The sequence below is a fragment of the Tamandua tetradactyla genome, chromosome 8, assembly GCF_023851605.1.
Source record: "Tamandua tetradactyla isolate mTamTet1 chromosome 8, mTamTet1.pri, whole genome shotgun sequence".
NCBI classification, from domain to species: Eukaryota; Metazoa; Chordata; class Mammalia; order Pilosa; family Myrmecophagidae; genus Tamandua; species Tamandua tetradactyla.
Window position 1 is genome coordinate 55,465,511 of NC_135334.1, and position 12,683 is coordinate 55,478,193.

Below are 12,683 nucleotides of genomic sequence, written 5' to 3' on the forward strand. Positions count from 1 at the left end.
GAGATGATTTAAGGGGAGTTTTGGCTTTTCTCTTTGATGTGGCTGTGACTATCTTTTTCTCTTTGGAGCAATGAAATTTTTTTTAAATTGAGAGTGATGATGATTGTACAACTAAGTGAGGATGCCATGAAACATTGCTTATTTTGTATAGAATATATGCTACATGAATATATCTCAACAAAATCTGCAGATTTAAAATAAGCAGAGAGATTCATGTGCTAGAGAAAATGTGGAGAGAGATAAACCTATTCAATGTTCATGGGGTAGCAAAATGGGGAAGCCCCCCTGGAGGATAATGTAGTGGATCTACACGAAGTTAATGGAAGAGTCGCCATATGATTAAGCAGTCCTGTTACTGGGAATTTATGTAAAAGAACTGAAAGCAGGGACTCAAATAGCCATTTGCACACCAATGTTTATGGTAAAATAAACATTCATGATACCCAATGGATGGAGGTGGCTGAAGGGTACATTGATGGAGAAACAGAAGAGCAAACTGTGGTGTATACATATGATGGAATATTGGGCAGCTATAGAAAGGAACGAAGTCATGAGGCATGCAATGAGGTGAATGAACCATGAGGACCTTATATTGAGCAAAATAAGCTACAAACAAAAGGAAGAATGTTGTATGGTCTCTTTTAGAAAATACTTTTAAGGAAATTGGGGCCTAGATAGTAAGCTCTTACAACAGTCACACATATTCCTTTAAGTGTTATTTCTAGATCCTGAGATGCTGTCCTATATGTGTATAACTTAGATTTTCCAGTAACTTTGAGTACCTTTGTGACACCTAAGACTCAAAGCGGAAGTTCTGTAGCTTGGAAGTCATATCCTACAACCAGCAATTGTTAAAGAAGCCAAAAAAGAGATTAGGCTTCAATTAGAGATAAGAATGAAACCAATCTGGTGGGGACTAAGGTAAATCTGAATAGAGTGTAAAGGATGATATTGTTTGTATTTTAGAACTTCACCTACTGTATAAAATCAAAGGAAGAGAGGTTTAATTTGTCCAATACCTAAAATTGTATAGCACACAATCTAACTTAATCTGTCTGGCCAGTTCAGGTAAGCAACCTAAACAAATGAAGCTCAGAACAGGAATGAGGGCTTGTAATTCTGTATAGCTTAATGTAATACCCAGATGCATTCCATAGTATGTTGGGCAGATAATTAAAATGTATTGGCAAAATCTCCCAAGGAACTGGAGAAAAAATATGGAACTGTTAAACTTTCCCACCTGGGAAATCCCTGATAATATCTCAAACATTAGGGACTCCCAAGTTAATAGGCCAAGGCCTTGAGCTTGAATTTTGCTCTTAAGAAACTTATTTCTGTAACAGAAAAGCTAAACCTACCTATAATTATGCCAAAGAATTACTTCTAGAGGACCTCTTTTGTTGCTCAGATGTGGCCTCTCTGTCTCAAAGCCCAACTCTGCAAGTAAAACCATTACCCTCCCCCTTATATGGAACATGACATCCAGGTGTATAAGTTTCCCTGGCAGTGTGGAATTTGAGTCCCAGGGATGAACCTGACCCTGGCGAATTGGAATCAACAATGCATACTTGAGCAAAAGAGGGAAAAGAAATGTAACAAAACAAGATATAGTGGCTAAGAGATTTCAAATAGAGTCAAGAGACAATTCTGGAGGTTACTCTTATGCAAACTCTTGTGCCAAGCCCAAGAACACCAACAGTATTCTGTAAACCCTAAGGAATACCCAGGGCTCTATCTAAGACTCTATAAAAGTTTTACTCACTAAGTTCATTTTTCAGAAACCTAAAACCTCCATATTTCCTAAGCCAGTTAAACCTTGAAACCCAGAGTTACCAGTCTCTTCAAGAGAATCAACCAATTACATCCTGCTACCTCATAATGTTGACAGTCCATTTCAACACAAAGAAGTTAGAATGGCCATTGCCCAAATATCCCTAAAGATTGGGAGAAGGAATAGTTGTAAGAGAGAAGATAGGATTTAAAAAATGAGTATGACTACTGATCATATTGATACCTCTTTTTAGTCTACAGTGTCTTAGAGCAGCTAGAAGGAAATACCTGAAATTTTAAACTGTAACCCATACCATACTTTGAAATTTGTTCTATAACTACTTGTTAAAATGTACTTACATCGGTAGGTAGATGACAGAGATAAGAAGAGGATGGGTGGTTGGATGGATAGAGAGATAGACAGAAACAGACAGATATGTATGCTCAACAAGTGACTTCCTAAGGCTGTCGTGCTTTGAGTGTTTTTCCCAAGCAACTCAAATAGGCGATGCCCATTTGAAAGGGAGTATAGAAGTACTTACTCGACCCATCAGGAAGCATAAAAAAAAAAAATTTACCTTGAAATTTATTGCTTTTTTATATATATATGGTATATTTCAGAATGAAAATATTAAAAATATATCAATTGAATAAATTAATATTAAGCAGCAAATAAATAAATAAATAAATAAATAGTTGCATACCTGTGAATTGCTAAGAAACCCAAACCAAGCAGGACTATTTTGGCATGCAGGAAACAATGGGATATTTCTGGCTTTTTGCCCAAGGATCTTCCTTGTTTTACTGCAGAGAGATTTATTGTGCCAATGCCTCCTGGACTAGTCTAATAGTTTTAGGAAGTTGAAGCAGCTTCACTGAGAATTCTACATGCTATAATCTCTGAAAAATACAAAGCTACCAAGTGATTCCTCTCACTACTTGGTCTTCCACCTGCTCAACACCTGGAATGGGTCCAAAAGATAATCAGTGAAAGAGCCCTTGGGCAGGGAAATAGTGTCGAAAAGCTCAGCAGATTCCAAAGAAGCTATAAATGGCTGGAGGCAGATTCCACCTCAGGTGTTAGAGCATCTCTATAATCATACCAAGTCAAATAACCGTAATTTTACAGAGGCTTTTCATCAATGTTATTCTGCTACACCTGCCCTCAAAAAAGACCCAAACCAGAGAAAGATATAAACATGATGCCATGTTTAGTCTGTATGGTTGCAGACTAAATGTGCAAGTGTTAATTGTTGGTGATTTTCAGCCATACAATGTTAATCTCAACTAAATGTGGACCAAGAGAGCATTTAGGTATTTGATGTTTTCTTCTCACTGCTTTGCTAATTAATTTAGACATGCGAATTGACCCAATACCCAGTGACAGACCATGTGTTCAGTTTGTGATAATTAGATATCACCAGTCATTCAGTCACACCTTGCATCCCCAGCCTATTTTTCTGGGAAGAAATTAGGAAGTAATGAGGTATGTCATCATAGAAGTGAACAGTCTTTTGAATTTGCATCCATTATTTTGGAGAATAATAGCTGCCTTTTCCTTTGTCAATTCCTTTTCACATTTTGATGATCTTGGTACAATAGTACATTATCATCTATATTTGCCTTGGAAGCATAAAAACTTTGTTAAGGAAAGACAGTTACTAGACAGGAAACTTTTCACTCATTTCAAACAAACTGTCAGTGGCTGGATGGAGAGTTATTTAGGTGACACAAGGTAAAGTTATGGTTGTGCATTTAGAGCAGTATGATTCTTGGGAGGTTTATTCGTATTTGGAATAATAAAACTACTAACACGCACCCTTAATGCCACTTACAATCAAAGATAATGCTGCTAACAGTAATTTTAGACTATTTGTGTAGATGCCAATGTAAATTAGGTGTTTGTATGAATTAGGGAGAGATTCCCCACTTTTGAATGATCTCTAGCTCTATATTCTTCAGTTAGAATTAAAAAATTTCATTCTTATGTTCAGATAATCCAAAATTGCTGAGATGGTCATAATGACCAGATGTTACCTCATCCATGGAGCTTTTCTCATCTCTCTACCTCTGCCAAAAAATATTCTATTCCTCAAAAAGAGAAAACGTAGCTGTTCTTTCCATGATGAAAGTATTTACTATTATAGCTAACCACTATTGAATGTGTTACTAGGTCCCAAGCATGAAGTTAAATGTTTCACATATATTATATCATTTACTCCTCCCAATCATCTGAAATGAAGTTTCTATTATTACCAAATTTATAGCGGAAGGAAATAAGGCTCAGATCGTTTCCATAATGTGCCTATGATCATGCGCGTAATTCAGTGGTAGAACTAAGATTCAAAACCACATATTTCAACATGCTATGTACTGGCTATCTCACGCTAACCAGCATGGTATTCTTTTCTACCTTGGGGAAAAATGTATCTGAAGTGTTGTGAATGTTACTGGACATACTTTTTCTCACTCAGGTTGGGGTCTGGTTTTGAGCCAAGCAGTTTAAGCATAATAGGGATACTCCCCTGAAGCCCCTCCCACACCTGGGAATGATGGTATTGTAGAGCACCTTTGAGTCTAAGTCTGCAGAAATGGGCTTTGGAAAGGGCCCAAGGATTTTCAGGGAAGAAAACTGAAATTTTCTTTCCAACATTCTTCTTAACATTTTCAAAAATGTGTTGACTTCTTTTTGGGTAAGCTGAATATATCTCCCTATTTCAGAGACAAGAATGATAAGTGGTGGTCTTGTATAGCAGACAGTCTGGTTTTATTAACTAAAATTAGGAAATGTCTGAGCAAACAATAGCCCATTTTAACATCATATTAGCAAAAGGGAAAACGGGGAGCAGCAAATGTCCTAAAACAAAATTTATCTTCTGTTATTGCTCCCAAACTTTCCCCCCAGATTATCAGTAAGTTATCTCAGGTAATTACCTCAGCTTGTTTCTCATTCCATTGAGTCTGATGGACCTCCTGGAAGGAGTTTTGTGCTCTGAAAGGTCTTTATAGAGATTCTGTTTTATTTTGGATAGCTATCTGGTTATCCCTGCATTAAATATGTTTCAAGATATGGAAACTTTTGCCACAGTTTGTGGGGTAGAATATTACAGTCTTCTTAACTCGGAATTGGTCATAAACAGTTTTTTAAGGTGAATGCTGGATACTGCCTTAAGTTACCACAAACCAGAGCTGGAGAATGGCCTTTTAGTACATTATTTACATTTAATGAAAGGATGTTCATCCTTCTCCTCACTTAATTGTCTGCTAGAGGAAAAAGACCTATATTCAGCAGTCCATATAAAAGACCTCTGCACCAAGCTCTTTCCAGAGAATTACCTTGGGTTCCCTGCCACTCAATATTAAAACAATGCTCAAGCCATTCCATTGTTTCCATCTTCTTTGCATGCATTTATAATTTTGTTCATGTCACCTATTTATTCAGCAAAAATCTATAAATATCTCCTGAATTCCAGGCCCTGTTTTAGGCTCTGGAAATATAGAAGAGAACAAAACAAGTATCTCTGCCTTCATAGAGCTTATATTCTAGTGAGGAGAGACAGGTAATAAAAAGAGAAGTAAAATATACATTATGCTAAATTGTAATAAATACTTGGGAAATAAATATCATAGGGAAAGGAAAGAGAGTATGCTGGATAAGGAATGGATGTCATCATTCCAGACCAGGCAGTCATGTGTGTCCCACTGAGAAGAGAGGCACACTTCCCTCTAATACAAGAATTCTAACCTCAAAACTCATTTAATAACTGGAGGTAAAGGAGGAATTTAGTCAAATTTCACCTTCCCCATCAGCTCTTTTACATAGTCTGTGAATTATATAACAATGTGTATATGTTCACTCATTATGGAATATATATTCTATATTAAACCTTTAGAGAGTAAAGATGAATTAGACAAGGTGCCTTTCCTCGCATCATACTGGAGAAAACAGACATGAACAAATAGTTCAATACAGTGAAATATGTAGTAATAGAGACATACACAGCAAAATAGAAATGTGGAAGGTAGAGAAATGAGCTGAGCCTGAGGGGAATACAAGAAAGCTTTAGAGAAGTGGTTATGTTTGAACAAAGGATTAGAAGAGAATGGCTAATAATAATAGCTAACCTTTTTTCTTTCTGTCAGAGTAAATTTTAATAGAACATGTTTTTTCATCTTTTTATTTCAAACTACATGAATAGTATATGAATTCACTTCTACTGTGGAAATTTCAAACAGAAGTACTTAGAGTAAAACATTAAGTTTTACTTGGCTCTAAAAGGGCTGAAGTCAATACTTTGTTATACTAATAAAATGGAGGGAGGAGTACATAAAAGAATTTAATTTAGGATGGGCAAAGGTGGCTCAGTGGCAGAGTTCCCGCCTGCCATGCCAGAGACCAGATTCGATTCTTGGTGCCTGCCCATGCAAAGAAAAAAAAACAAATTTAATTTATTTATACCACTAATCTATATTGTAAGTTTACTGTGTAGTAAGCACTGTATTAGGTAAATTAATATAGTTTCATGATGATGTAATCATTCCCTTCAACAGGGTTACAGTACATTAACTCCAAGCAAATGGACCCATATGGAAAGTCATTGACTCATGAAGGGATATTTCACTTTCAAGTGGAGTAGAGAGTAGAATAGGTCTCAGAGAGTTTTAAGAAATAATTCTGGAATGATAGCCAGGGGGCTTGATTATAAATGTAGAAAGGTAACCAATAGTTAAATTATAAAGACTCTTGTATGCTAACAATAGTCTTTAAATTTCTTTTTTATGTTCTGGAAGGAGTCTTTAGGAATTATAAGTCACAGAATGATATTGCATGTTCAGAGTTCTGTCGCCTAAATAAAAGCCTTCTCAATATTTTGATGTGTTGCCTTATACTCTTTCTAATACATTAATATATTCTACTTTAATAACACAATAATCCATCTAATGATAAATAATTATTATAGAAATATAGAAAACTCAGGGAATTACTGAGCAAAGAATTAAAATACATCTGTAATTCAACTACCTAGAGAAAAATGCTAACATTTTGATATATTTCCTCAAGCATTTTCTTAAATGTGTATATACTTTCCTTATTGTGTATATGTCATACGTACTTATTGCTGTATCGTGGACATTTTCCAATGCCTTCAAATACTTTTCAAAAGCATAATTTACTGGCTAGAGAATAATATTCTGTTGTATGGAAAATCTGTTTTATTTACTCAGAACTAATTCAATGTACTGTTTAAAAGCATGTATGTATTAGTTAGGGTTCTCTAGAGAAATAGAATCAACAGAAAACACTCACAAATATAAAATTTATAAAAGTGTCTCACGTGACCATGGGAACACAGAGTCCAAAATCCACAGGGCAGGCTGTGAAGCTGACAATTCCAATGGAGGATCTGGATGAACTCCACAGGAGAGGTTCACCAGCCAAAGCAGGAACAGAGTCTGTCTCTTCTGAATCCTCCTTAAAAGGCTTCCACTGATTAGATTAAGCATCACTCATTGCAGAAGACACTCCCTTTGGCTGATTACAAATGAAATCAGCTGTGGATGCAGCTGATGTGATCATGATCTAAATCTATGAAATGTCCTCATAGCAACAGACAGGCCAGCATTTGCCCAACCAGACCAACAGGTACCACCACTTGGCCAAGTTGACACATGAACCTGACCATGACAGTCCACCACTTGTCAACTTGGCAGCTATACATATCACCTTAAACCATACCTAATTTCTAAATAGAAAACAATAAAGCACACATTTTTTCTTTCACCTAACAATGCTCAACTGTCCTGCATATAACTGAAAACATATTAAATCTCTCCAGAATAGGATGCAAGTCCTTGGGTAATATTCATTCTTAAACTTGATATCTTACAACTTAAATAGTGTAACAGGAAAAAAAAACAGCATTAAAGTTGTCATTTCTATAACTGATCACATGGTCATAGCTCATATTTATCACTACTTTCTTCCACTGCCCATTCCACATTCCATTTACCCTCAGCAAGCACTTCAGCTGGCCGTAGTTCTTTCCCTGGTTGGGTGACCAAAACCTTCATTCCTGAACTTTCAGAGCCATTGGTAGTCCTTTCTGGATTAGGTTGCTGCAGTTTTCCATTGATTTTAATCACAAGGTATGGTAGTACTAAAACACACCCTAGGAGATCTCCTATATTCCAAGAAAACTCTTCTTTCCCGTCATTGTGTAATTGCACTCATCAGGGTCATTCACCCCAGCCAATAATGTAATCTCCTTCTTAGCTTGTTGATCTAGGGGCATCAGTAATCCAAAGTGACCAGGTGGCAGTCTTAGATTCCAGTTCAATGGAATCATTGTTGTTTCTCCTGGTGGAAGCACTCCCCCTTTTGAAACTAAAACCTGAGACCAGCAGAGCTCAGGGATGCAGGGACAGGAAGCAAAACTTTCCTAGTAGATCACTAGAGGTAATAGTGAGTCGTGTCCACTCCCATTTTCAACCCTTGGTTCCTGGATCCATGGATCCTGGCTATGGGAGAAACAGCACCATACAGCAGATGCTGATTCAGAGCATATACAGCTTCCTGGAGAACATTACCCCAGCCCTTCGGGGTATTGCCAACTAGTTGGCACTGTAACTGAGTTTTCTAAAGGCCATTCCACTGTTCTCTCAAACCAGCTGCTTCTGGAGGATAGGGAAAATGATAACAACAGAGAATTCCATGAGCATGTGCCAATTCTTGCACTTCATTTGCTTTGAAGTGTGTTCCTTCATCAGAAGTAATGCTGTGTGGAATACCATGACGATGGATAAAGCATTCTGTAAGCCCACAGATGGTAGTTTTGGCAGAAGCATTGCATTCAGGGAAAGCAAACTCATATCCAGAGTATGTGTCTATTCCAGTTAGAAGAAATCACTGCTCCTTCCATAAAGGGAGTGGTCCAATGTAATCAACCTGCCGCCAAGTAGCTGGTTAGTCACATCCGGGGATGGTGCTATATCAGGGGCTGAGTGTTGGTCTCTGCTGCTGGCAGATTGGGCACTCAGCAGTGGCTGTAGCCAAGTCAGCCTTGGTCAGTGGAAGTCATTGTTACTGAGCCCATGCATAACCTCCATCCCTACCACTATGACCACTTTGTTCATGAGCCCGTTGGACAATGATAGGAGTTGCTGGGGAAAGAGGCTGAGTGGTATCCACAGAACGGGTCACCTTATCCACTTGATTATTAAAATCTTCCTCTGCTAAAGTCACCCTCTGGCGCACATTCACATGAGACACAAATATTTTCATGTCTTTAGCCCACTCAGAAAGGTCTATCCACATACTTCTTCCCCAGACCTCTTTGTCATCAATTTTCCAATTATGGTCTTTCCAAGTCCCTGACCATCCAGCCAAACCACTAGCAATAGCCCATGAGTCAGTATACAAATGCACCTCTGGCCAGTTTTCCTTCCAAGAAAAATGAACAGCCAGGTGCATTGATCGAAGTTCTGCCCACTGGGAGGATTTCCCTCACCACTGTCCTTCAAGGACACCCCTGAAAGGGGTTGTAGTGCTACAGCTGTCCACTTTCAGGTGGTACCTGCATATCATGCTGAACCACCTGTAAACCAGGCCCAAGTTTTCTCTTCCTCAGTCAATTCACTGTAAGGGACTCCCCAAGAGGCCATAGCTCTGGACTGGGAAAGAGAAGGTAATGTGGCAGAAATGGAGACCATGGGCATTTGGGCTACTTCCTCATGCAACTTACTTGTGCCTTCAGGACCAGCTCTGGCCCTATGTCTATACCATTTCCATTTTACAATAGAATGCTGCTGCGCTTGCCCAAATTTAAGTCTTGGTGGATCAGACAACACCTAGCTCATGATAGGCAACTCAGGTCTCATGGTAACTTGGTGGCCCATGGTTAAGCATTCAGTCTCTACTAAGGCCCAGTAGCAGGCCAAAAGCTGTTTCTCAAAAGGAATGTAGTTATCTGCAGCACATGGTAAGGCTTTGCTCCAAAATCCTAAGGGTCTGCATTGTGATTCTCCTTTAGGGGCCTGCCAAAGTCTCCAAACAGCTCTATTTGCCACTGACACTTCCAGCACCATTGGATCTGCTGGATCATATGGCCTAAGTGGCAGAGCAGCTTGTACAGCAGCCTGGATCTGTCACATAGCCTCCTCTTGCACAGGTCCCTACTCAAAATTAGCAGCTTTTTTGATCACTCAGTAAATGGGCCAGAGTAGCACAGCCAAATGAGGAATATGTTGTCTCCAAAATCCAAAGAGACCAACTAGGCATTGTACCTCTTTTTCAGTCATAGGAGGGGCCAGAAGCAACAACTTATCCTTCACCTTATAAGGGATATCTTGACATGCGCCACACCATTGGACACCTAGAGATCTCCCTGAGGTGGAAGGTCCCTGTATTTTTGTTGGATTTATCTCCCATCTTCTGACACGCAAATGCCTTACCAGTAAGTCTAGAGTAGTTGCTACTTCTTGCTCACTAGATCCCGTCAACATGATATCATCAATATGATGGACTAGTGTGATGTCTTGTGAGAGGGAGAAACAATCAAGGTCCCTATGGAGAAGATTATGACATAGGGCTGGAGAGCTGGTATACCCCTGAGGTAAGACAGTGAAAGTATATTGCTGACCTTGCCAGCTGAAAGCAAACTCTTTCTGGTGGTCCTTACTAACAGCTATTGAGAAAAGAGCATTTGCCAGATCAATAGCTGCATACCAGGTACCAGGGGATGTATTGATTTGCTCAAGCAATGATACCACATCTGGAACGCCAGCTGCAATTGTAGTTACTGTCTGGTTGGGCTTATGATAATCCACTGTTATCCTCCAAGACCCGTCTGTTTTCTGCACAGGCCAAATAGGAGAGTTGAATGGGGATGTGGTGGGAATCACCACCCCTGCTCCTTCAAGTCCTTAAGAGTGGCAGTGATCTCTACAATCCCTCCAAGAATCTGGTATTGCTTCTGATTTACTATTTTGCTTGAGAGTGGCAGTTCTAGTGGCTTTGGCTTGGCCTTTCCCACCATAATAGCCCTCACTGCACGAGTTAGAGAGCCAATGTAGGGATTCTGCCAGTTGCTCAGTATGTCTATTCCAATTATACATTCTGGGACTGGGGAAATAACTACAGAATGGGTCTGGGGGCCTACTGGACCCACTAGATAGATCTGAGCTAAAACTCCATTGATCACCTGGTCTCCATAAGCTCCCACTCTGACTGGTGGACTCGTGGAATTGATGTCACTTCTGAACCAGTGTCTAATAATGCCTGAAATATCTGATTATTTCCTTTTTCCCAGTGGATAGTTACCCTGGTAAAAGGCCATCAGTCTCCTTGGGGAAGGCTTGGAGGAAGATTAACAATATAAATTTGTGGCAGTTTAACAGGGTTCTCCCTCAAAGGGACCTGGCCTCCCCTTCATTCAAGGGGCTCTGGGTTTGTAAACTGTGTCAAGTCTGGAAATTGATTAAGGGGCCGTGACTCTTTGTTTTTCTAATTCAAGTTAGACTTCTGTTTAATTGACCTAGAACTCTTATGTTTATATATTTGAACAAAGATTTAGTAGACTGCCCATCTATTGTATTTCTAGGTACCCCATGATTTACTAACCAATGCCACAAATCTCTGTGAGTCATATAATTTTGACTCCTGCTTTGAGTTTGCCGTCTATTTTAATAGCCATGTTTATGGCAATTAAGTGCTGCCACCTAGCTTCGCCATCTCGTGATCTAGTCATCCCCATTGTGCTTAGGGATTCCAGTTCAGTGACAGCAGTTCCTTCAGTAATATCTGACCTACAGAGAAGTGTAATTACAGAGCTCTTCAGGGATGATGGCACTACTATCACAAATATATTTCTTACTGTTCTGGTAAAAGGTGCATTCTCTGGAAATTCCTGGGGTGTAAGAGCAGGCTTTGCATGATAAATCCACTCTAACATCCCAATCTCTCTAAGCCTCTGGATCCCCTCATCTACATTATACCAGGACAGTTCTGGCATTTCAACCTCAGGTAATGTCGGCCACCTTTTGATCCATGTTTCAACCAACCATCCAAACAAACTGTTAATACCTTTTTTAACCCCTCAAACTACAGCACTGAATGCAGAATCTCTGCTTAATGGGCCCATATCAATAAATTCAGCCTAATCCAGCCTTATATTCCTCCCACCATTATCCCACACCCTTAAAATCCATTGCCACACACATTCCCCTGATTTATGTCTATATAAATTGGAAAACTCACACAGTTCTTTGGGGGTATAACATACCTCCTCATGTGTGATACTTTTTACCTCACCTTTAGGGGCCTGTTGGGACTTTAGTCTAGTTATAGGTCTAGAAGAAATGAGGGGTGGTGGGGGTGGGTCATGAAAAGAATTAGAAATATCTTCCAAGCCATTTGCTTCAGGGCTTTCATTTGCAGTTTCATCTGGTGAAACAGGATTAATAACTCTAGGGCTAATCCCTTCAGGAGGAGGTTGGGTGGCCAATTCCTCAAGGCAGGCTGGAGGTGGGGTGGCTATGTCCTCAGGGCAGACTATTACAGGGTTATCTAAAGAAGGCTCAGCATGGTCTAGGGTTTCAACCTCACCCCCAACATCATTATCAATCCATATGTCACCATCCCATTTTTCAGGGTCCCACTCCTTTCCCATCAATGCCCTCACTTTAATGGCAGACACCATGCAACATTGAGATTTCAGTTTATGTTGTAAAGTTGCTACTCTAACAATAAGATTCTGAGTCTGATTTTCAGAGATCTCAAGTCCATGGCTACAGGAAATAAGATTTCCTTTAGGATACTCATTAAAACTTGTACATCTGTGAGATGGTGCTTAAGCTTCTCGTTTGAAGCCTAAAGCCCATCCCTTTCACTCCTTAATGTATCCAGTGTATCTAAC

At 39.4% G+C, this 12,683-nt stretch overlaps 1 protein-coding gene across 3 annotated transcripts in view; it reads left to right on the forward strand.

The window, feature by feature from the left end:
• The window catches only part of GRM5 (glutamate metabotropic receptor 5), a 543,390-nt gene that overhangs the window by 313,975 nt on the left and 216,732 nt on the right, over positions 1-12,683 (forward strand). The gene's annotated exons all lie outside the window — the stretch shown is intronic.